Source organism: Equus quagga, chromosome 4 (genome assembly GCF_021613505.1).
Source record: "Equus quagga isolate Etosha38 chromosome 4, UCLA_HA_Equagga_1.0, whole genome shotgun sequence".
NCBI classification, from domain to species: Eukaryota; Metazoa; Chordata; class Mammalia; order Perissodactyla; family Equidae; genus Equus; species Equus quagga.
Window position 1 is genome coordinate 47,811,741 of NC_060270.1, and position 27,032 is coordinate 47,838,772.

Consider the following 27,032-nt stretch of genomic DNA (forward strand, 5'->3'; position numbering starts at 1 on the left):
CGCTTCAGAGCCTTAAAAATACTCTAACTAGAAAAGGCTATGAGCATTTTGCTCCTTTTAGTATGTGAGACTACCTGTAACAAGAGGGGTCTAACCTATCTTGGGACACTTAAAAGAAATGGTAAGATTCAATAGGCAAAATGTGCCTTTTGAGTTTGACCACCTTTCACAAAGTAGGCTCTTCATCTAGAGAGAATAAGGATTAATTCTGATTTTATTACTTCTAATAAAATTTAAAATTACATGAATTAATTGATTACCATTATAAATAAACTAGATTAGTTTTTCCAAGTCAGGTTAAATTCACAGCATACAAACATATTTTTAAATCTATATATATAAATATTTATATATGTTTACATTTATATATGTTATATATAAATAAATAAAGATAAATGAGCCCATAAATCCCCTTACTTATTCTAATTCTTGAGAATTCTCCTTAATAACCATCTGCAATTAGCAAATACATTCCTTGAATGGAAACCTGTCATTAAAGTTACATCCAACTTACTGAAAATTCCAAGCCAGGAGAGTCTAAATTAATGATTGCATAAGCCTAAGATACACAATATTTAGACTGTTTGAAATAGCTGGGAAACGTAAAGACTGAAAATATAGAAAACTGAAGAACATTATGGACCTACACAGCAGTTTAAAAGTTTATAAAACATCTTACTTTTTTTCAATAAGAAAAAAGAATCAAGTCGGATAAAACACACACTTGTTACCAACTTTTTCCCATTTCAGGGGGAAAAAAGCTTGTCAGTCAAAACCAAAGTCAACTTGAAAAGTGCCAATTAATTAGAAATTCTATCATCCCCACCACCAATTCTTACAGCAAAAATTCTAATATTTGGAAATTTTTTTTAATTAGAAGAAAATATCCTTCTGAAAGAACTTATGGGAAAAAATGCTAACATATTTAGAGATTAAATGATAAGAGCTCTGGGATTTGCTTTCAAACAGTATAGCGGGGAGTGGGGAACGGACGGGGGTCAAGATGAGACAAGTCAGATCCCGGGTTTAAGGCTGTTGAGGCTGGGTGACAACAAAACCAGGACCCACTACTATCCCCTACTTTTGTATAGGTTTAGAAACTTTTCATACTTACAATCTTTAAAATCACTCACCTAAGAAAAGTATAAGGTTTTCTGACTTAAAGTAAAAGGTAAAGGTTAAAAGTCAAAACTAACGTGCATCCGTGTCACAGCCAACGGCCAGAGGGCTACAAGTCTGCTCTTCGCCCCTCTTGTGAGCCACCACAGGCAACAGAATTCTGATTATCCCAAACAACCGCAGGCCCAAAGGAGTGTTCATCCTTTCAGGTGACTCCGTTTTGGATTTTGTTTGTCTCTTTCCTCACCAATTCCAGAGAAAGAAAACCACAAGGTAGATTAGCTAACACACTCCAGAAATAGCCAAGGGTCTTATTTCAATATCATAAGTCTTGACTCCAAGATGTGCCTATTTTTGCTTTTTTAAGGCTATCAAGAGGCTGCATTCTGTTGATGGATCCCAATTTAGTGCAAGAACATCGAAAATTACACAATTATGGTAATTTAAGTGATTTCTAACTCTACTCTCCATTTACAAAAATGAATGTCAAAATATTCTAATAACAGTCTGGGAAAAAGTTAGCATGATGAAACTATTTTAATGTTCACATCCCTACAAGTGCAGAAGATACGCACCTACAGATTTTCAGTTAGAGCTTAGCCAATTTTGAGACAATATAATGCCCTGGAAAGAAAAGGGAGAAGGGAATCTAGAACCAGGATTGGAAGCATTGCCTGACTTTTCCCTTCATTTGCTGAGGTGCCCTCAGGAAAGGCACCCACTCTCAGGTCAGGTTTTCTTATCGGTAAACGGTAAATGGTAAACGGTAATCCTCAGTCCGTTTACTTCACAGGGTACTGCGAGATATATATATACAACTGCTTGGTAAATAAAGTGCTATTGAAATAAAAGGCATCAGCTTGTAAACTGCTTTAGAGGCCCCTCTGAAAACGGTTTCAGGCTATTCCCCTACTTAGAATTGGAAAGAGCCAATCAAATGAAGAGGACTAAATGGAACTGTCAGCCAGATTCCACCACTCCCTTCCAGTGATGAAACATGAGCCACCTGGCCAGGGCATCTAGGCAGAGGGGTGAGGCCTCCCAGGTACCGGGAAAAGTGGGTACGAATGGGAGTCACAGAGTTCAGAAACTGAGGCAGGCCAATCACATCAAAGGCGATGAACAGGGACTGACAAGATTCACTCATTCTTTGAGGATATCAACCTGTGCCTAATAGTGTTAACCTGTATTTGCTTGCTCTAGCCACACAAAAGCCAGCAAACACCGTTCAAAACATTTTGCTTAGCGAAGTAAAATGAATCAATCAATACCAAGGAACCTGATTCCATCTCATAAAGAGATGCAAAACTGTCTCCTTCAAATGGGAGGAGGAGCCAAGAGCAGGGCCAGCTCCTGAGGCTTAAATGTCCTTACCATCGTGCAGGGCAAATCTCAACAGGCAGCTAGCAGGCAAGGAAGTTGACAGCGACATTTCTCAACAAAAGCACAAAAAGTTGCCCCAGATAACTATACGTGGAACAATGCAGTATGTAACACAGAGAAGATTTACGAAGGAACATGCCGTTTCAGGGAGAGGACGTGAAAGCCCTCTCCTTGTCCCACGTCGCTTACCTGAAGACCACAGCTGCCTGGGTCTACCAGGTCACCTGGCGTCTCAGTGCCTCAGTTTCTTCACTTACACAAAGGAGATTACAAAGTATCTATTTCATGAAGCTGTGAGGATTAAGTGAAGAAAGGCATATAAAGCACTAAAACTGTGTCTGGCACATAGCCAGCACTCAACCTGTGATGATTATTATTCTTCTTAAATTTTCTTACTAAACCTTTCTGCTCATGGTATAAACTCCTTAAAAAATATTGTGGCCTAAATACTTGCTCAGTGGTACAGAAGGAGAGAACCACATACCAATTCAAGTCAAATGTCTGAGGAAACAGCAGGGATGAGTACTGAGAGTATGGGAGGCTTGCTCAGGGCGGGCAATTACTAAGTTCTTATTTTCCTCTTTCTGTGCTTCCTCAGTTGGCACAGCATCAGCTCTGACACTGGAGACATAAAAGGTGAACCTACGGTCCCTTCGAGGAGCCTCTGGAAAGAGCTATGGGGGCTTTAGGACAGGTTCCACTAGGATGGGTCTGAGTGTTAGGAAACGCAGAGCTAAAATCTAGGCAGTCACCCTGTGACTGGGGGCCGGCGGCGGGGGGGGAGGGGGGGTGGGGGTGGGGAAGGGACACTCCAGGCATTGGGAACACAGGCAGCTGGACTGCCTGAGCAGCCAGCTGACAGGTGTTCCTGGAGCACACAGGCACAGCGGCAGTGGGAGAAGATGCCCTGACCCTTCTCTGCTCTCAGGAGCCTTTGGGTAATGCCACAATGCGCAACCTGAAACAGCGACAATATCACACCTTCGGAGGTTGGGGGTGGGGGGGGATCTTTAAACAAGCATTCTACTACTAATTCTCAGGAGAAGCCTCTTCAAAACAAACAGGAGGGGGGAACCCCTAAAATGTATTTAGTAAGTCATCAGGGTAAGTAGCAGGGAAAATTACTGGTATCCCAAGGTCCATGACAACCTGTTCTGTAGTCCTAATTCCTGGACCACAAGTCCTTAAGAGGATACAAACCGCTATAGACTCCTAACAGACCTCTTAAGGAATTTTTTTCAAGGGTGGTGACATCTCACGCCCCGGATACAGGTGCAAGGACTGCACCAAAAACCCACCAGAGACTCTTTCATGTGAGAAACCCTTGATGTGATTGTAGTTCTATGACTCATGGTGGCTTTTTTTTTTTTTTTTTAACATATAAAACACTAAGAAAACATACCTTTATTTTATGGTCTTTTATAAAATAATGACATTAATGTTTCATTCCTAATTGCAATAAAGTAACAACAACAACAAAAAGCAGGGCCCCTCTGTGGTGCCTTTGTGAACATGGAAAAGCTTCAGAGACCAGATTTACATTAAGGCAGACTAACCCACCTCCAGACCACTTTGATCCTTTTCATCAAAAAGGTAACGAGACTTCAAAAAGCACATCAACCAGAACGGGGTGTTCCAGTAGTTCAGAACACAATCCCATAAGAACTCAGGAACTAATTACAGTGCCATATAACAGAGAGAGAAAAATAATAGTCTGAATATCTAAACAGTAGAGATTTAAAAAGAAGACAAAATTAAGAAACAGGTAACAGCCTAGAGGAGGATTCTGGTAGCTCCTGGAAGACTGCATCGGGGAGGAGACTGCTGGCCAAGTCCTAGTCTGCTCAGGGTGACACCAATTTAGAAACTATCCCACCCAAAGCAGGGACTCAGGAGGAGCTACAATATGAGAAAAGCGCGAGCTGGCACAAGCCCCAGGAGCCCACGATAAAGGACCCTGTATGTTTGCTAACTGAAGAACACAAATCGTTATGCTTTTCCATCAAAGTGCTTCAAAAGAGCTAGCTGTGTCCAACACCTGGGCAATCAACTAAGAACAATAATCAAAATTACAGATTTTTCCATTGCTTTCGGTTTATATCCCAACATCTCAAAATAGATAAAAATTCCTTTTTGTGGGATGCAACTCAACGTCACTTCCCCACGTGTGGCATTTTCTTCGAAGATATAAAATTTTGTTAATGTTCTTCAAACTCACCAAGTTACTCAATAACCACAAGAGTAACCGAAAGCAGTGTGGAAGCAGCAGCCTGTATGCTTAGGCCTTAATCTGAGCCTTGTGACCAAGCTTTACCAAAAGGCTCAACTCAGACAAGCCTTGAGTTTCCCAGAGGAAAATGAGCTTTATTTCCTGAAGCCTGTAGTCACCTCTAACCTGAAGGGGCAGGAAACTAGTAATAAATTTCTCCAAAATTGTATGTGAGCAGGCAGCAAGAGAGTTACCCAATTATTACCTTGTGCAGATTATTATCGCTCTGGATCTCAGTTTTCTCATCTAGGAAAAAAAGGACTCACATTCTCCCCTTCGAGGACTGACATGAAGGTCACACGTGGAACTTAAGCTCTAGTGCCCAGAGGAGCAAAGCCTGGCAACTGTTGGTTAATACCAAGACCCCCTCACTGCTCATCTCCCCAGGGCCCACCTCCCACCCATACTGGACATCTTTACTTCATAGTTACCCTGTCGACCACAGAATCATGGGGAAACATCAGAAGAGATGCAGCAACACCTAGCTCCCATCAAACATGGGCCAACCAAGGAAAGCCACTAAGTACCAGTTGTGGGCCAACAGCCAGTTTATCAGATAAGCATATGCAACCCCAATGAAGCTTCTGGTCCCCATTTCCAAATCAGCTAGAATGGTCTGGGCATATCTCTACTTTCCAATTCTTCATGAATCCTTGTTAAATATTAAAAGTCAGGGATACTGAGATTGACAAAGCAACTCTATGGACCACACATCATACCTCTACACCACAATGACAGGAACAAAGGTATTCCAAATATTAGAGTCCAAAGCTCTAAAGCAACATTTTCTTCCCCTGACTCCCTCAGGGAAAAAAAGGAAAAGAAAAACTTTGCAGAGGGATAAAGTGGGAAGTCAATGTTTTAATATAAACATGACAAGCCCAATTCTATCACTGCAATATACTCTTTCACTTGAGTACAAAAATCTTTTCTGACCATCTGGAGCTACTCCAGGCAGGAGGCCAAAACTTTGTAATTCCTTTTCAAAGTAAATGACAGATCAGTAACTGCCACGTTGCTAATGCACAGCCAAAAGGGAGCACCTCATCTCCCATTCAGTGCTCCCTGGAGTTTTACCCATGTAGTAAAAACAGACTGCGTCCAAATAAATCTGTTCCACACTGAACAGCGATCACGTCACTTCTGAACAAGGTGGCACTTTTGTCGAGTGTGATCCATGATTTTGAAGCTATTTTGTTTGTTTGCCTTCAAAGCATCAGGTAATCACGTAACCCTACATCGAAGGCAGGAAGTAGAACCTTCTGCAAGTTTTACTAAGAACAACCATCAATGAAACCTACATATGTCAATTAACATTTCAGTTCTCCAGAAATAACACAGGGGAGTCCACTAGAAATTTTAAGAGTCGTAGCAGTGACTGAGGTGTCTAAAAGGTTGCAATAAATGTGAGGTGACAGAATACGCAGGGCAACAGGAGTGATCGATGGTGATCTATAAAGTTGGTGGAGACTTCTTTTCAAACCCCACTGACCAGCAGGATCACTTTCTTCATTCATCCAACAAATCAAATGGAGAGCCTCCTATCTGCCAGGTACATACAGTAATGGTGAATGAAAATCAAAGTTCCCGACATCTCTGCCAAAAATATAAATCTGACAACTTCATGTAATATGCTACTGATAAGAAAAGCAACTTGAAAGCTCAGAGGCCTAAATTTGGTAATATTTCCCGGAGCATCCTGAGTAGAAAGTCAACCAGCAATGGCTACAGACTTCCTACAAACATTTCTTTCCAGATTCCAAAGATATGAAAGCTATCTCTGATATCACACTTTCCATTGGAGAACTATCTTACCCTTTTAAGTAAAACATTTTAAAACTGAACAATCTGAAATTTTATCTAGTAGCAGACTGTTTCTTACAAAGATAAGTTATAAGGAATTTGACAGATGAGTAAACAGCTAACCACTGATTACAAAATTAAACTGCAGATAGATTACAAATAAAAAATATAGAAAAGGCAATAATGGATCTCACTGTTCTGATGAACAAACTCTTCCGTGAGGATAAATTCACAGATTCCGAGTAAGGGAGCTGGAAAAGTCCTTAGAGATCGTCCCACCTTGATTTTCCCCAGCTCACCTCTTAGAGAAGCTATTTTGTTTGCTTGCCCTCAAAGCGTCATGTCATCATTATTAAATTAATGGTATCTGAGTGTCTGGAGCCAAGTGCAAATGAAACCCTTGCGTCCTACCCTGAGAACAGGCAAGAGATGCACGAGCTTCTCAGGCACAGTCTCAGAGAACACAGACCCTGGTAAGAAAAGGAAAGCAGAAACCTGAGAGCAGATTCATCAGCTCAGGAATGCATATGGAGGATTCTCTGTCCTTAGTCTTTTGGAATAGAAGAGAATGAGAAGCGAACACTGACAGAATTACCTTTCCCCAAGAAGAGTTTACCAGGCTTAAGTGGAAATTCCAAGGCAAATATCACCATCGAAGGACACTGCTAGGAGGAGCGGGGTGGGTGGAGAGGGCTTCATCTGCAAGGTTCTGAGCAAGAGGAAGACAAGCAAGGGAAAGCCAGATTTTCTGAAGACATCTTGGGGTGTGGCGGTGATTTGGTAAATGGCAAAAAAACAGACTGCAAGAAAAGACCAACAATGCTATCTAATTTTAGGGAACTATGGAACATTTGAAGAAAAATGGGGAAAATATACAAAAATCCAGACTCGCTTCCAAAGTATTTAACAAGAAAGGGAGCAAAAGATACAAGGAAAGAAGGAATGGCCACGGATCACTCAGAAGAGAAATCTTAACACTCTATGAGTAACCAGGATTTTGCGGCACCTGCTCGTGTAGCAATTCTCCTTCTTTCCAAGGAGTCCCCGAAAGCTAATGTTTCAAAGAGGGAAACGACATTCTGGCTCTGTCTAAAGTCACTTAATTCTTCATTCACTGTCCTCTCGTTTTGACCTCTGTTAGTCACTTACTTAAGACTGGATTTTCTCTCAGTGATATGCAGGCTTCATGAAATAATTAATAGAAGTCAAAATGAGAAGAGAATGAATGAATGAATGAACAGTTAGGCAGAGTCAGAACAGTATCTAGAAATACTATACATAAAATCAGCTCGGCTTAAATTGCAAAATGCTAATCATAATGCTTCAAGAATCATCAAATCAAGATAAAGAGAAAAATCCCACTTTCAGAAAGGAGAAAAGTAGCAGACGATTGGGATACTAGAGACAGGTATCAGAGGCACAGGTGAAGGGTGGGAGAGAAGGAGGCAACCTGCCAACCCCAGGAAATAAAAAGAATAAATGTACAAACAGCCTGCAAAGGGGGTAGGGGAGGGAGCTAGCAGGGACTGACTCTTCTTGGCAAGACGGGAGCGCACCAGCTTCAGGCCATCTCCTTTATTGCATACATAAGAAACTGCTGTTAAGAAGGAAGTGAAACTTCAGACTTAACCTCACTACCAGCATGATCATCTCATGCAACCACTTTTCTCAGTATCCCTAAACACACAGTCATTCTGATAAGTAAAAGAAATTAACCTGGTTCGCGCATCATGTGTAAGTTTGTGGAACCCAAATGGTTAATTCTATAGAAAAAAAAAAAAAAGATCAGAGACCTCTTTGGTTCCTTGCTCCGACTTAGTTAAGATTGTGCAACTTGTACAAACATAACCATTTCCTGCCCACTGAACAAAGCAATTAATGGACTGGGCACAGTTTCTGAGATGATTTAAGGGAAGAAATCAACCTGGTCATGTCTCACTGCAGTTCATGTTAAAGAAACAAGGAACAGGAAAATACAGATTATCTTTATTTTGTTGAACAGCGGTCATTCTTTCTTCATAGAACTTTCCTCCCACAAATACACTATAAATGACACACTGGAAAAGGAATTTGCTCCAAAATGACTCTAAGATAATACATCTACCATCTCTACCTTCAATTCATTATTAAAAAGTAATGTGTAGACTCTGCCATTTTGGAAGGAAAAAACAAAAACTGATAAAGCTTTATGAGTTTAGAAGCACCCAGCATTCATATATGACCGACTCTACAGAAGAAGTAGTAAAAAGAAAAAAGGAAGGAGAAAGAGGAAGAAAAGCAACCTTGGCTCCCAATGACTTCCCAGGGCTGGGTCCAAGACCTCACGAGATCCAGAGACACTGCCCTCATTTCCTGTGCAACGAATCCAACCCTTTTTTGCTTAAGCTACTCTGAGTGGGTTTCTGTTATTGGCAAGACCAATAGTTTGTGACTACTAATGAACACCAAAAATCTTTCAATCTTCACATATTTTCACGCATCTCAGTTATTTTAAATCAAAAATTTCACGTATTTCCAAGAATTAGAATTGGAACATAGCTTTAAAATTAAAATCAAGGTTTTCTCCTAGTTCAAACACATGGTATCTCAGTGTCACAACAACATTATGTCTGGCTCCGTCATTAAGTCACTTACTCAATAAACACTGAGCACTTACTGTTTGCCAGGCACTGTATAAAGAGAGAAAAGGAAAGACATGGTCCCTGCCCTCGAGGAATTTCTACGCAGTCATACACCAAATAAACCGCCTACATAATGGTGGTCCTGTAAGATTAGCAGCATACAGTGTGGATGAGTAGTAGGCTATATCATCTAGATCTGTGTAAGTATACTCTATGACGTTCGCAGAATGACGAAATCACCTAACAACACATGATGCATTTCTCAGAATGTATCCCCATCTTTAAGCAACAGATGACTGCATTAGCGGGAAAGACAAAGAGGAATTAGAAGTCTCCCTGTTCCTTTCCTTGCTACATCTTTACAGTTAGACTCAAACAACTGCTACTACTGATTGAACTGTAGGCTCTCTAAGCTTCAGGTCCTGGTTCAACAACCCATTGCTTCCTACAATCTTCTACTTCCAAAGGCGAAATGAGAAGTATGGAGTAGGCTCCTCGCGTTTTCTCTCACCACAGTGGGTCATCAGCCTCATGACCCGGGGGACACAGAGGAAAGCCTGGTCATGGGTCCAACTCATAAATGTGCCTTATCCTCTGCCTGTCCTCCACCACCGCCAATTTTCACCTGAAGGCCACCTACAAATGTGAACATAGCCCAACCACTGCCAACCCCAGAGATGGGACTGACACCTAAAAGAAGAATCTATCATTTCCAATTAAAATCCACCATCTTTTATTATTGAAACTTATTCAGAGGTTCACTACAAGATAGAGCCATAAGCATCCTAAGAGAGAACATTAGAGAACTAAGTGTCAACTGCTTCCCTGCGAGGGTTCACTGTTTACTATGAGTCCTCTCTTCACGATCGATGGAAGCACCTTCTGCAAAAAATAAGTATTTAATAAACACTAGTCAAGTGAGGCCCAAGACCTCTCACAGCTAATAGGAACGGGCTACCTGGCAAAATCTTCACATTCTTGCAAATCCGAATACGTATTCCCCAAAGCTGAAGGCTGGAAGATTTAGGTCAAAACATGCCCAATTGGCTTGAAACATTTCAAAATTCAACAGAACAGTGCTAGGAACAAGTGATCCACGCCCTCTACGTGTCTAGAAGTTTTAATTCACCGGACTATGGATAAACATCCTTACACGCAATCATCCGGTCAACATCCTGGAAAAAATATCATTACACTAAAGGTTAAGCAAGTTTGTACAGGCTATCAGGTGTAATGTTTTCAATGATTACTTTTCCAGGGCAAAACAGGAATTGCGTTACTAAGAAAAATAAATAATAATGCCTAACTTGTATCTATGCTGATTTCTTGCCAAACTTAAATACACCAGTTATATTTCAAACAAGTTAGATAATCTATAACAGATTTCAGCTAGTCAGTTAATAATCCATATGTCCATTTCAAACCTAAATTCCCAATCAAGAAAAAAACTTTCCAGATCAAAAGGTCTGACACCCAAACACTCTCTGATTATCACACGAAATTTTCCAAAGCCCTTTAATTTTGTTTTTATATGTGTTTCAAATTCTCAACACTATGGGGTAAAATTAGTGTCAGGAGTACTGAGGAGGACTAACTCGTGTCGAAAAAACTACTGGGATGGTTGCCTTACACTATGGAAAAGGCAACTAGAAAGCCCCATTTCTTTTATAAATCAAATAGAAATTTGGATTCAAAAAATGTCCTCCCAGCTGTGTACTATGTCACGTACTATCACCAAAATGCATTTTACAAAACACGCATATAGGGACTGGCCTGGTGGCGCAGCAGTTAAGTTCGCACATTCCACTTCTCAGCGGCCTGGGGTTTGCCAGTTTGGATCCCAGGTGCGGGCATGGCACCGCTTGGAACACCATGCTGTGGTAGGCGTCCCACATATAAAGTAGAGGAAGATGGGCACAGATGTTAGCTCAGGCCCAGGCTTCCTCAGCAAAAAAGAGGAGGACTGGCAGTAGTTAGCTCAGGTCTTAATCTTCCTCAAAAAAGTAAATAAAACAAAATACACATATAATACAGTTAAAATACTACAGTTCCTACGAAAGTCAAGAATCTCATGCTTTGCTTCTTCTTCTAAGTCCTGATAGTGACAAATAAATGAGGAAAATAAATGTTATAAAAAATGTTCAGGGGCCGGCCCCACGGCGTAGTGGTTAAGTTCGGCATGCTCCACTTTGGCGGCCCAGGTTCGGATCCCCAGCAGGGACCTGCACCACTCGTCGGCCATGCTGCGACTGCAACCCACATACAAAACAGAGGAAGAATGGCACAGAGGTTAGCTCAGAGTTGATCTTCTCAAGCAAAAAGAAGAGGAAGACTGGCAACAGATGTTAGCTCAGGGCTAATCTTCCTCAGCAAAAAAAGTTGTTCATATCGATGACAAGTGGAAGCAAATTGTTAGAAGCAAAACGGTCACCACTACAGACAAAATGCTAAAGGTTTTAGGAATTAAGATAAAGAGAAAGGACAATGTTCATAAAAACTCTGTTGGTTCATCATTCTTTCCTATGAAGATGTTGGAAACTCCTTTCCAATATATCATTTCAGGAAGCAAAGAAAAAGCTCTAGGTATACAGTCAATGCAAAATGAATATAATGACCTGAAGTTATGCTGCTAACACAGGAGGCTCTGTTCGACATGAACTCCAAGTCAATTAAAATAGGATGATTTCTTTTACTGCCTCTGGACACAAAGACAGAAACTGCTTCTTCTAGTCCTAGCTACTCCTATGATTTTATTTTATTTTTTATTATTTTCATGTGTGCTTGAGGAAGATTGGCCCTGAGTTAACATCTGTTGCCAATCTTCCTCTTTTTGCTTGAGGAAGAGCGTTGCTGAGCTAACACCTGTGCCCATCTTCCACTATTTTATGTGGGACACTGCCACAGCATGGCTTGATGAGCGGTGCTAGGTCCACGCCCAGGATCCGAATGTGCCAACCCTGGGCCGCCAAAACAGAGCACACAAACTTAACCACTACACCACCAGGCCGGCCCCTAAGCAAGACCCTTCAACTGAAGATTCTACTCGCATTACGTATTTCATGGGAAAATCTGATAGATATGGAGTGTCTCAGAAGAATGAATTATATACCAACTGAAAATCTGTAATAGAATGTCCCAATAAATCAAATATCAAAATAGCAATAAAGATTTTTTGCCTTCTTAAAAAAAAGTAAATATATGGGGGGATATCAACTTGCTTTAAAAAAAAAATCACTTTTTAAAAGATCTCATTTTTAAACAAAGGACACAAAAGAAGTAGTGGAAACCAAGTGACTCATGAGATTAGGAAATGTAACTCTGAAAGGCAGTATGATTACGATGTCAAAGGACAGGCTCACATATTTTCTCTGTAACATTAACTAATAGCAATTTTTTCTTCTTGTTATTGAAACCACAAAGTAATTGACTGCCCTAATGAATATACAGATTTTCTTCAACATGAATGTTGCTTTTGAAAAGCAAATTAATCTTCTGAGAGAAAACAGTGACAAAGCCTTCCTTCAAGCACGTTTCCAGCAGCCAGTGGGATATGTGAGGAAGTAGGCATTTTGCAAACGTGGTATAAAGTCCAAACGAGCTAGTTCTGACAATATTCAGAAAGGTTTTCCACACACCTAACTAGCGTATAAGTCCATTCATGATTTCACTGTGGAGAAGGGCCAAATGTCCCTATAATCGAGATTAAGGACATGGAGCCTTTGTAAATGACCCTGTTCTTATTCCAGCCCAAGAATCAACCTCTATGCAGGACTCTGATTTTTTTTCTCCCTGCAAGTTAGAAAATTAAATTTTCTTCATTTCCAGCCAGGGGCCACTCAAACAAATCTAATGGGTGTAGACAGCATTTCCTGCCTAATGCAAGAAAATAATAGGATTGCCATTATTAACATGGCCCAAGGCATGCACCGAGTGCGGACACTGAAGAAACTGACCTTTAATTTTCATCAGATAGCCTGCACTGACCGTCTGGTTTGCGTTTTTGTTTTGTTTTGTTTTAAAAAAAGGTGAATGTTCTTTTTTTCTCCAACATTAAGGTCTAACACAGGCTTATTCACTCTCATGGACAAGACAGGCTCCAATCCCTATTATCCTTTCCATTCTACTGTGTTTATGTCTAGAACAACCCTGCCAGTAAACAACCAGCTAAAATTCAGTTTTGTTTTTCTTCTCTTTTACTTCTTTGGAGCTAGGCTTCTAACGTACAAGAACTCGGTGAGATTTAGGCACAGCCGAAGCAGAGGAAACTATTCTCCTCATGGACACCTCCGCCAGACGTTCTACGTCATTCTAAAGAGATGAGCAGCCAAACAGCAATGAGCAGCAAAGGTGGCTAAGATTTCCAGAAATATGTGAAGATCTTAACCTGCAGTGTGCTGAGCCCCAGCAGCGGGCATCTTTACACCATCATAGAGATGAAGACGCCGTCTAAGGTGGTGACCCAGAGATGAAAGGCAGGTCTTGGGAGCCCCGTGGTTTCGCCCACTAACGTCAAGGCCTGATCTTCTCTCTTAAAATCAGTTAGAACAACATCCACAAAAAAGGGAGAGGGAATGGGAGGGAGTGACTCTCCTTTATTACAACTTTCCTTTGATCCTAGACAGGAGAGGAAGCAGAGCTGTCATATATCTACTTAAAAAGGGACAACCTCTCTTTGAGGGGGCAGGGAAGAAGAGAAATATTGGTAGAAGGCGCACTTGTAATAATTAAGGACTGCCTGGCATTCAGACATGCTTTTTTTCCCCAAAGTGCTTCTTACACGTATTATTTTATGCCCAGACTACCTTACGAAGGCGATCAGCTCAAGTCTGACTTCGGAGATGAGCTGCAAAGCTGTCACTTGAACAAGGACACTCAAGGAGTCAGTGGCAAGGCCACAAGAAAAGTCATGGTTAGTGTTCAGACACACTTTTAAAGTAACTGGGAAATGTTTGAAATAACTATCCTCCCATTAAGAAGAACAACAAGTAAATGTGTCTGTAGTCAGGGAGTAAAACAAAATAATAAAAGAGCAGCTATCACTTGCTAAGCACTACGCTGAGCCACACAGGCCTAAGAATGCCTTTTAAGAGACAAAGCCACCAAGACTCAGTAACTTAACCAAAGACAGAGTCAGACATCTGCACAGTGGGGTCTCAAACTCAGGTCCTTCTCCAGAGCACATGGGCTTGATCATTCCACTAAAATAATGATTAAGGATTTACTTTCTTACCAAAAATATTACTTCCAAGGTAAGTGAGTAGTTTCCCGTGGCCCCCCAAATATGAAAACTGTATGTGATAATCTGCTATTATTTACAGACAAAGGGCTAAAGAATTCCAAATGAGAATGAGATGTTTCTTTTTAATCTAACATATCTTACAATGAAACTTTCTAGAAAGTCACTCTAGGCTTTTTCATGAAAAATGCTGTGGAAGTTACATCTTGGCTAAGACAGAAACTTATTTCAGATCTACAAATACAATACACTTAAAAGAAAAAAAAAGGTTCTTCCTTAATCTGCCAAGCAGAACATCTGACGGCAGACTAGCATTGTCCCTCTGTTGAACTCACGGATGACTCAGTGGAAACTAGAATTTGGAAAACTTATCATCCCACGTGAAACATGATAGGGACAAACTCGCTCACCTTCGTCGGGGCGACATCCTTCCTACGGGCTGGCCTGCTCTCCTCCACTCACTCCTACAGTCCCTACTCCTCACAAAGGCAAGGAAGGAAAACTTGTACAACTCAAAAGCAAACACCTGCAGCCCAAAATTACTCCAAATGAAATGAAGCTGAAGGTAATCCAGTCGAGAGATTTATTTGAATCCTCAATGCTTTCTCTTTTGAGCCAACTACTATCACCTGATAGGTCTGAACAAACTCCTGAGAACACTGAACTAATTTAAGAGAACTGGAAAGTGAGACAAACAGGAAGTGACATTGTTTTCAAGTTTAAATTGAATATAACAAGCAAATGGCAAAATCTAAAAACCTCTATTTCAAAATTATTCAGATTGTCACAGGTCCCATTAAGATCCAGTTACAGCTCCAGAACAGTCATCAGAGAGGACTAAAACACATCAAAATCAAATAAACCTGGAAATTACTGTTTCTCTATTAATAAAGAAATTATGGTAAATTAAGATATCTGTTGCTAATTAAAGCCTGAAATAAAATATAAGCCTTAAAAATGATCCATTTCTTTTCCCTCCTCCCATATCTCTTTAAAAAAAAAAAGACAGCCTTTCTAAAATTGAACTTACTTCTTTCCTAAGAGGCTCAAAACTACTGATTTTATAATTTCCTTAAACATGAGTGTACACACAGGGGCAAGTTTTAGTGTCCCTTATCTGAAATTAAAGAAATCTCCACCTTTAGGTGACGGTGGTGAAAGTGTGTGAAGGGTTAAAAAGAAGAGCAATTTAAAATAAACAGAAGTAAACAAAAAGCCCAAATCCTAAAATTAAAACATAGTTTGGTTTTTTAATAATAAATGCTTAAAACAGTTTTCTTTACATCTTAGGGTGTAAAATAGATTTTTTTTTTTAATTAAGTACCCTTAAAAGGTAGTTCGAGCCTATGGTAACCTGCATCCTGAGGACTGCCACCAGCAAGTCCTGAAGCCAGGAAAAGCCAACAGCTTTGCAGCCCCCACTGCACCCCGAGGGGGGCCCATGGGTGGCCCAGCGTTGAGGGGCACCTCTCTGGGGTGCCGCCTGTTCACAGACGGTTACCATTTATAGCCTCCCTCGTGGGTAGAAGTTTTGGGTAACAAGGGAAGGTGGTTCTAAGAGTCCTCACCATTCTGGAGAGACACAATCCCCACAGCATACAGCTCCTTCTGGACCATGAGGAGCATCTCCGCGAAGCAGCTACAGTTTTTAGGGAACTAGCCTCAGGGGCTGCATCTTTATTAGTCTCACCACCCACACCGCCCCACACACACAGAGAAAGTCAGTCAGGTCCCACTTCAGAGCCTTGTCCTTAACTCACCTTCAGTGAACTCACTTTCTAAAGATGGAGTAGAGAGCTAAATGATTTCTAACAAAGGAAGCATTTAGGGTTGCCAGCTCCCCAGGTTTAGCCTGGGCCGTCTGGGAAAGCACAGGGCTCCTCTGAATCCTGAGGTCACCTTTTATGAACCACAGGAGCTGCTCTTTGAGCTCGCGGAGATGAGGCACGCTCTGGTCAGCTCCGCGCTCTTCCCATCCCTGTGGCTGCCTCTGGTGCAACCCAAACACCACAAACTATTAACCTTAAAAGGAGAGAAAGGGTTACTATTAGGAACAGGAGGACTTGCTTTTCCAGGTGCAAATTATAAGTACGGGATCTTACTCCATATAAATTAACTTAAAAGAAAGGCATTGAGGAGAGGGATGAAAGATGAACAAAACTGAGTTTCCCTCTGAGTGAAAAGGACTCTCTTTCATACAGTTTTCCAAATGTCTGAATATGGTAAAACTTCACCACCATTTCTTAACCAACTGTTCTAGATTGTTCCCATTCACTATACTGAGTTTCTTACATATCACCTTCTAGGAAGTATACTCCTATTCTCTGGTTTCTCTCATTGTACGGTTAAGTTGCTATTACAGAAAACAATCTAGGAAAAATCCCCCTCTTGGGAGACGTCCAGAATATTATTATTTCAAAAATAAATTTTAAGTTTCTAGGCCATAGACAGGTTGAACACATAGAAGGCATTCGTCTAAGCTACCTGGGAACACAAAAGACACTGTTCCATGTTTGAAGACGGAAATAAGATATTTAACGTGAACTACTGAGAAGCCATGTGATACAGCTGAAAAGAGTTCCTTTTGAGTATGTCTTCTAATCTTAGTTCACTCAACAAACATTTATAGGGCACCTGGTATGTACCAGCATCTGCTGTGGGTACTAGAAAAACAATACCCACCTTCCTGAGTTGGTTTAATGAATATGGAATAAATATATATGTTAGGGCCTGGCATGGGGAAAGTGCTCAACAATTACCGGTCACTATTATATTTGACATCTGACTTGTGGTCAGAGTGTTTGGAAGTTTAGTGCACAAATGACAAGTGTCCTCATTTCTATATAAAACTGCCAAGAACTGGCTATCATTTTACCCCAAAGAATATGGTGACAAAATCCTTCTGAGGAACCCTACAATTATGTCCTGGTTCCTAACTGGAGTCCTCTGGTCTCAATGCTCCTCCCGCCTCATTTCTTTCCAGCCATCAAGTCAAAAACCTTGAAAGGACAGAATACCAAGAGTGCCGATTTCCCAAGCCTGGGTTTCCCAAACTTGTCTGACCATATCCTTCACCTGCAACACTTCATAAACCTTTCCAGATCCCACCACAGACATAACGAACAAGAGCGCCATTCTCCCTCCCCCTCCCCGACACACCGCTATCTATAATGCTCCAGGAGAGGCTCCTCTTCTCAAGCACGCTTTAACTCCACCTCTGAATAGCTGAGGACTTCTCCTCAGGTTTCCATGACATGCTCTTTGACCCTTTCTCCATGGCTTTGGTCAGCACTAAGTACTCTAGCCACTAGTCTAGAAGAATCAGCTCTCTCAGCTGGGCCCCCAACATCTTAGCAAGGCACAGTTTGGTTTTTTCTGTTCCCTAATGTCTCCCTTCTAGAATTTCCCCATAAAAAGATTTTTTTTTGAAGAAGAAGATTAGCCCTGAGCTAACTGCTGCCAATCCTCCTCTTTTTGCTGAGGAAGACTGGCCCTGAGCTAACATCCGTGCCCATCTTCCTCTACTTCATATGTGGGATTCCTACCACAGCATGGTGTGCCAGGCAGTGCCATGTCCGCACCCAGGATCCGAACCAGTGAACCCCGGGCTGCCGAAGTGGAACATGCCGGGCTGGCCCCTAAAAAGATCATTTTAAACTATCACAAATCTCTGAGAGGTTACCTTTTTCAAAAAATAATTTTCTTAATTTATAATTTCCAAACTGACTCCAACAGACAAATAAAATATACAGAATGGAGGGCCACGTTTTTAGGGAACAGAAATAGAAGCTATTTGATCAAATTTTCAAAAGTAATTAGCAACCTAATATAGACAAAAAAGTCCAGGTACTCTCTGGAGAACTTTCATTTCTTAAAATAGCAATAAATGAAAAGCTTAGTTTGCACTAAAAGTGACTCATGCCTTTGTTTTAATTTATTTAACATTTATTAGATCCCTACCATGAGGGGAAAAAAAAGCTCAAGAAAACTGTGGAAACACAAAAATGTCTACGACATGGCTCATGCTTCAAAGAGATCAACTCCAGTAGAAGAAATAATGACTAGGGGCCTGAGGAGAGGTACTAAGTTTAAATGGCACATTCAGCCTAGGAATTCATCCATCTATCCATCCATCCAATGAACATTTACTGCACACTCACCACAAAAGACCCTAAGTTACATCAGAAATCACCCCCACACTCAAGTAAAAGTGACAAGGAGACAATTAGACAACATTGAATAGGACAAGTGTCCAAAAAGTATAAAGTACTAGAAGAATTTAAAGAAAATGATAAATTACCTAAAACAGTGGCTCTGGAACAAAATGGAGATATGCAAAACAGAATGGGACATTCTTTTCTTTCAAGGAGGCCAAAAATCAATGAGGAGCACTCTGTGAACATGATGTCGTAATTCTTCATATCTCTACTAGATATAAAGAGACAGTGACTCTCAGTATCTTTTGATATCAGTTGGTAAGGATCCTACCACTAGAATAATTAGTAGGCCACAAACATGGCCCGATATGATATGAACACCATTTACATATACAGCAAAGAAAATACACCCATAGAGAAAGCAAAGCATGCATACACACGAAGTAGCATCATACCCTCGAAATCATTAGACGTTAGAGACAAGTTCAGGTGAATAAAACAACACTTCACACTTTCTTTCTTTCACCCCATCCCCTTCCAACAGATTTTAGTCTAAGGAATTGAAGAATGTTAGCACCTAATGCATTTCCAACATGAGTGCTAACTGAGATGACAGACCATTTCTCTAAGTGGAAATCAAAATTTCTCCTACAATACTGAAGACGTCAAAATTGAATAAAATGTTTATAGGTTAGAAAATACGACAGATCGAATTGAACTTCCTACTCCCTGGTTTCTAGGTAACTCGAAGTGAAATTCAGCACAGATTACTTTACCTGTCTGTGCCTGGACGGTCTGAGGATATTAATAACTATCTGGTTCATCTAAATATTAAAATGTCTTTTTTTCCCTCCAGAGATCTACTAATTTTAACTAGCTTCCTCTTAAATTCAAGTCAGTTAATGAAATAAGTAAACTCTGATCTCCAAAAATGGCCTAGGAGACTCTCCCTTGACACTGCAAGAGGAGGAAGAGGAAAAAAAACGGCAAAATCTACCTACCAGCATGGAGCAGACCAAGCGGGAGGAAACAGGGGCAAAGAGATCACGTGGAATAAATCTCCTTCAAGATTTTTTTCATTCTTTTTATTGTGGTAAAATGTACAGAACAAAACATCTACCGTTTAACCATTTTTAAGTGTACAATTCAGTGCATTCAGTACATTTACAATGTTGTGCAGCCATCACCACTGTTCATGCCCAGAACTTTTTCACCATCCCAAACAGAAACTCGGTACCCACTAACCATAACTCCCATTCCTCCCTCTCCCCAGCCCCTGGTCATCTCTATTCCACTTTCCATCTCTAAGAATTTAATCTAGGCACCTCATATAAGTGGAAACATACAATATTTGTCCTTTTGTGTCTGGTTTATTTTGCTTAGCAGAATGTTTTCAAGGTTCATCCACGTTGTAGCATGTACAAGAATTTCATTCCTTTTTATGGTCAGGTAATACTCCACTGTATGTATATACCACATTTTCTTAATCCATTCATCTGTGAATGGACACTTGGGTTGTTTCCATCTTTTGGATATTCTAAATAATGCTGCTATAAACACTGGTGTACAAGGATGGGTTTGAGTCTCTGCTTTCAATTATTTGGGGTATATCGAGGAATGGAATTGCTAGGTAATTCTACTTTTAATTTATCAAGGAACTGAAAAACTGTTTTCCACAGTAGCTGTACCTTTTTATGTTCCCAGCAGAGATACACGAGGGTTCTAATTCAATATACTTTTAAATATTTTCTGATTCTCTAGTTCAGAATGTTTAACTCTATTACTCTAAATCAGAATTATTTTTCCAAAGAAAAACCACAATAGAAAAATCAGAAACAGCAATATCTAAACACTTTTAGCCTTTTCCTCTTAAACAACTTAATAGAAGGCATAGCTTGTATTAAAAAAAAAAAAAACCTTTAAAATATAAAAGAAAAAGGAGCATAATATCCTAAAAATACAGTAAGTATCCTGAATGTACAATTCGCACTACAAAAACTGGTTAATCTGACCCCTAAAATGTCACATACAAGAAAACCTCATGTCTTGAGTAACTGGATGTAAATATCCTGAGATATTTTAAAAGAAATGTACTCTTCTTACCTGTCAGTTCACGCAGTACCTGGAAGTCAGCTGCCCAGGAAGGTCTTGCTTTAGTAAAAGTAGAGGAGGAAGATGCAGAATGAGCTTATCTAAATACTATTCGCAGGACTTTCCACAACTTGGCCCAAACGCAGAGGCAGGAGAAGATGGGCAGCTGAAAGCAATAATGATTTTCTTAAACCTTTAACACCTGCTCTCACAGCTCTGCCATCAGGTGCTTACAAGTGACAAAAGAAATCAACAAGTGGCAGAACAAACAGCAAGAGCAAACCTCCAAAACAAATCAACAGGCATAGCTGGAGTCTATTGGTGGGATGGGGTGAGATGGGGAAGTGGATATTTGCTTATTGTTGTGATTGATTTCGCATACAAAAATGTAGTTCTAACTCTTGCTGGTAAACTGTTCCTACTTCATGTGACAGCACTGAGTAAATCAACATTTATTTCATGGTGGTCCAACGACTTCCAAGAGCGCTTGCATCTCCATGAAAAGCCCAGCAGTAGAACAGCTTCAATCCATAATGCAGTTTTACATTGCTTTTAAGTAAATTGATTTTTCCAAGGTGCTTAAAAGTGGTTAGTTCTCCTAATTAGGCAAATATTCCCCTTATGATCTACTTAAATTTCTGTTACAGTTAAACCCTTTCATATAGAATAGGAAACCAAACTTTATCCTACACTTGCCTGGATAATTGCAAATTCCTAATTAGTTACATCCAGAACAATGGAGTTATTTTTAATAGAGAGCCCCTCTTTCTCCAGCTGTGGAGAATCTGAGTCTCTTAAGACCAAATTAAATCATGTTATTTCCTGGGATTTTAGAATCTTCAATTATTTCTCAAACATACTGCATTTGCTCATGTATAAAGACAATTTTCTAGACAATTATTCCAACAGAAAGCTTTTCATAATTGAACTCTATGAGTTAGTATTATATCAACTTAAAGTAAATTTTTCTGACTGGTTGCATTTATAAAAATCTTCATCTTCCAGAGTCAAAACAAGAATGTATCAGAAGCCTTAAATTCTAATAATAAAATTAGTTTTAAATATAGCCTGTAGGTGCTCCAATTTTAACGTTTCTCCAATTTCAGAAAGGAGCAAAGAACCGAAGTTGCCACCACCCTGCCCAGGAGTTTGGTGGCAGACACAGTTCTCAACAAAACATTCCAAAAATATGAGCAAAATACCCCTTAAGTAAACAGAAAAACGCCTTGCATTTGCCAAAAAGAAGTCAGAAGAGAGTAGAATATTCCATTAACAAAGAACCTAGTCTAGAACTCAATAAATGCCTTCTGGGTCAACAAACAAGTGAATGAAATAAAATTACATTTGAAACTCAAATATAATCATTTAACACATGAAACATTTCAAACACTGATACTTACTAGAATCTCAAATAATGCTCACTCTGGCTCCATACGATCTCCCTAAAATCTTCGCCCTCCAGTTATTTAAAACCTGAAAAGCAGTTGCAATGATATTACAGAAACAAAACCTATCAGGGGGCAATGCCTAAACTGCCAGTGAGTATTGCCAAGGTCATCTCATCAGCCAAGGGCATCAAAATTCAATCCAGGAGTTACAGAATGCTAAACTTGCATATCTCAGCTAGGGGAGAGATTCAAGGATTGATCCATTTTCAAATTGAGAAACATCCCCACTTGGAATGGCTAATCACTATAGTCTATCGTACCAGATTTACGCCTGGTGGTTTAAAAACCTCCCTATCCGCTATCCCCCCCCCCCCCCCCCCACATACCTTTGGTCTCCAAGAACTGATCCTTGACACTAAACCTGCCATAAACAACTCCCCTCTGGATAAGCTTGTGACTAGGGACTCACCTCTTGGCTGTACCTTGCAAAGCGCTCAGGTACCAACCATCAAGTCATCCTCCCATGGGAGCCTGCACTTGGCTTCTACAGAAACCTGCCTCTATTGAGCTACAATGATTCAAGCATTCTCTGCCTTTTTAAAACACAAAATACCATACTGTATATTCTAAGGCAAATATATATACATATTCTTATATTTTCCTATATTCAAAGGCATTCAGAGCAAACCAAATAAAGCTTCTTCTCAACTACCTAGGTGTATTCCCAACAGCTCTAAGTATGAGAATTAAGGTTTACTTGAAAATGTCTTACTACAAAAAGCTCTCAATTCATGGATTAACCTTGCTAACATAAAAAAGAAATCACAATTGCCCAAGAAAAGGCAATTATGATTTCCAAAGCAGAACCACAGGTAGGTTGCAAAAATTTCCCTACACAGAAAATGATTCTTTTCCCCCATTCTCAGCTATAATTATTGAAAGCTCAAGTAATAGGCTTACCAAGATAGGGCAGAAGGACCGCAGCCTATGCCTCTATCATTCAATATGGCAAGTTCCTCCGAGAGACTGCAAGCTTCCCCGGCACCTCGAGAATGACCCTGATTCAAGCCAACTGGCCCAGCCACTTCAGCAAAGCCACCCAGCTACAGGGCACATCTACGGAAAAACTCCCCAAAAACGTAGAGCTGGGACGACTTATGAAAAGCACGACTTTCAGGAGGTCACAAACCGACTATTCCATTATGAGAGGGGAGAAAATGAAACACAGCAATCTAAAGCTTGACACTTCATTTACTCATCACAAAGGAAAAAATAAATCAGTTTTCAAACTGTACAAACACAAATCTGGAGGTCTCTGAAAACATGCAGAGTTATATCGTAGGAACAGCTCAATTTTACACTTCGGAATATAATGACTATGGAGTACATATATGGCTTTGCCAAACACTTTTCAATTCGCTGACTCACTAATCTCTGGTATGGGCAATTTTCTCCTTATATTAAAATAAAGAAACTCAGACTAAGAGAGGTTCAGAAGTTTATCAAGGACACACAGCTAAAAAGAAAAGTAAGCCCTTCACAGATATTCTGATTTCAAACTAATGCTCAGATGTGGCCCTCAGGGGTATAAAATTTCTAACATGTGTGTCATTTCAACACCTTTATCTTTTAAGATTATAGTAAATCTCTCATTTGTATTAAGCACCTTGATGTCCTACAAATGGAACCATACATCATGAGTTAAATCATCTTCCCTATATTTGTCACACTCACGAGAACACTATAATCCTATTTATAACATGGTTCTTGTCCTGGTTCCTTGAAAATAACTCTGCTCCCAATGGTCAGAGTGGGTATGAACAGGGCATTTCAGCAATCTGACCAGTCTCATCAACGGATGCGTTACCTAGAGGTGAATTTATAATTTTCAAAGAGCAGTACGCCACACAATTCACATAACGCGAAAATAATATACAACAATTTAAAGCTGATTTACTAGTGTACGTCGTTCAGGATGATGTAATGCTCGAGGCTCAGGATCATGAGCTGCAATTACCCCTGGGCAGTGCAATAACTATGGAAAGCATAGCAGATTCAGATATATTTATACGGAACCTGGAGGTTACCTCTTTAAAAATCCTAATAAAAAGAGATTATCATTTGTCTTTTCCTGAAAGTAATATGCAAAAAAGAAAAAGAAAAGGTACTGAGCTGTTGGATATTTATGGATGGAATCCAGATAAATGAATACTTACTTTGACGTAAGTTGGAATTTTCACTATTTCATGTGAAATCAGAAAGTTGTTGAAATTCCTTCTACCACACAAATTCTAATATATTTTTTTTTTCTGCTTTATCTCCCCAAACGCCCCCATACACAGTTGTACATCCTAGTTGCAGGTCCTTCCAGTTTACCACACAAATTCTAAAATGCAACGGATTTAAATTAAATCCACTAGTCAGAAAACCATTTGATCATTTGCCACCAAAAAAATCTTTCTTGCTTTTTGTTTTAATCTTAAACATATTCTTTCCAATTCACAGATGAGTTTAGTATTTTATATTTGAATTTTATTCTTTGTGATAGTAAAGCAATGATTTTAATTCAGATTAACTGTGCAGCTACATAAGGAAAAGTGAATGATGGTTTGGTGATATTATTTACCTGACACCCATGAAGTCATGTGAAAAGAACAGCCCAATGAACAGGTAAACAAGCGTATTGGGGGGTCATTTTTTTTTTATTGCCTCCTATATATACTCCTTCATTACGCTAAAATAACCAACAAGCTCTGCCTGCCTTTCCAGAAATCCTACCAACAATTATTTCAATCAAACAAGAAAGTGTCATTCAAAGTTTTCGTCCATCAGTTTTTACGATGACACGCAAGCATTTAAAAAAAAATAATGTGCTTATTTTATCCACTCAAAATGTGAAAGCAAAATTGAGCTACAGCTAATTCAGCATTTAAATTCTATCTAAGAGCTGCATCTAGGCACCTTCTGGTGGTGTGGAAGAAAAGAAAACTGAATTAAGAGATGTAAAAAGGAATACAAACCAGTTAAATGTGAATAGGTTTGGGAGTCAGAAAGTTCTACATTTCGATCTTCCATACAGTAACCACTAGCTACAAGTAGCAGTTTAAAATAAAAGTAAGTAAAATTTAAAATGCAGCATCTCAGTCCCACTAGTCACACTTTAAGCGCACAAAAGCGAATGTGCCTGGTGGCTGCTATATTGGACAGCATGGACATAAAACTATTTCCATCACTGAAGAATAATAACAGCATAATGCTGTTGGTAGCTATGTCATCTTATGCAAGTTATTTAATTTCTGTGAACTTCAACACCCTTGTCTGTAAAATGTCCATAACATCACCTAAATTGAAAGACCGTTAGTAGAATTTTAATGAGATAATATACAAAAAGCACAATGCAAGTACACACGAGACATCCAAGAATGAGTAGCTATTAACATAAGCCCATACTGGACTTTATGACGGCAACCCTTCACAAGTCACTTCTGCTCCCTGGCCCTCAGTTGCTACAACTGAAAAGTTGGAGAAATTCTTCTGGTTAACTCCTAAAGATACCATCAAATTCTACCCTGTTAAATTAAGTCTTAAGCAAAAGGGGCACAAACTCCTACTGAGTAAACTACTACCTAGGCTCCTAGAGCTTCCTAACATTCATCCCAAGCATTCTTCCAGAAACCCCAGAAGACTGGCTCTCCAATACAGCCCATGGTCTGATGTGAGCTATTTATAAAGTCAGTCTTAAAAGGTTACCGGAATATCTTTCTGAAACTGTATATACTGTAATTAGAAGCTACAACCCCCTATTCCATGATGACATCTTGCAGTTTTAACAACTTTTAAATGAACACTATCTTTACAGATGAAATTTTTTTTCTCTTAGAAACATTTAAACCAAAACGCTTCAAAAGCACAGACAAGTACAATTTTTTAATGATTTTTTTTTTTCACAGCTACGCCTCATTCTTAGCCAGCTTGTGGATGACCCTGTAGTGTCTAAACAAAGTGAGAATTCTACCCTCATGGGTGAGGTCCCCTTGCAGGGCCAGAAACATGCCCGAAGACTTTACCCTCCTTAACAGCTGCTCCCAGGGAGCCAGGAAATTTACAGAACGCTGGGTCCACAGCGCCGGCCTCCGAGGAGGGGGAATCAAGGGCCCCCACAGAAGGCACAAAACCAGGGCCCTGGCTGCTCCAGGCTGCGAGCCTCTTCCCCCGGGCATTGTCCAAGCCCACAGAGTCAAAGCGTTAACTTGAGAGTGGAAGAGCAACTCAGGCAGTAGAAATCAGAACAGAGCAGTGCATTTTTGCCCAAGGCCTCAAGCCTCAAAAAAAAAGTGTTATTCCAGAGCAGATTCCTTTTCTTCCGGGTCTGTCTGCTCCGTCTGACTCTTTGCCCACAACCACCGTGCCTCCCCTTTCCCAATGCCCCACCTCTCTCCACATGAAAAAAAAAAAAAAAAAGTGGCTTATTCCCTCTCCTTTAGCTTTCCCTAGCAGGGCCTGGAAACTGGAGGAAATTCAAATCAAATTAACTGCACATTAAAAAATAAACAGACAAGCAATCAGGGGGTGCCCACCCAACAAAAGACCTCGCCCGTTCCAAAATATGATTAAGCCTGGGTGGAAGAGGGGAAGGGAGACTAGAAACCTAGAGGGATGGAGAGAGAAACGTGTGGATCTGGGGCCCCAGCGTTGGCCGATCGCGGCCAAATTCCAAATTGTGCTTCAAGAAAATGCTGGGCTGAAGCGAAAAGAAAATAAAAAGTTGTGACTTTTAAGGAAGTCCGCGCGGCACTGTCTGGATGAAATGCCATTGCCTCCCTCCGTCAGGGATGGCTGGGTGGGAGCTGAGATTCGGAACGCTCCAACTCCAACCGCGCACTCCGGGAAGCCTCGCCACCCCCGGCGCCGCCGGGCGGCCCAGCCCCGTCTCCAGGGACACGGGACCCCGGTGCTCGGGCTCCC

The 27,032-nt window shown here is 40.3% G+C and overlaps 1 protein-coding gene across 6 annotated transcripts in view; it reads right to left on the reverse strand.

Annotated features, from left to right (window-relative positions):
• FNDC3B (fibronectin type III domain containing 3B) overlaps positions 1–27,032 on the reverse strand; it is a 331,748-nt gene that overhangs the window by 303,438 nt on the left and 1,278 nt on the right. The gene's annotated exons all lie outside the window — the stretch shown is intronic.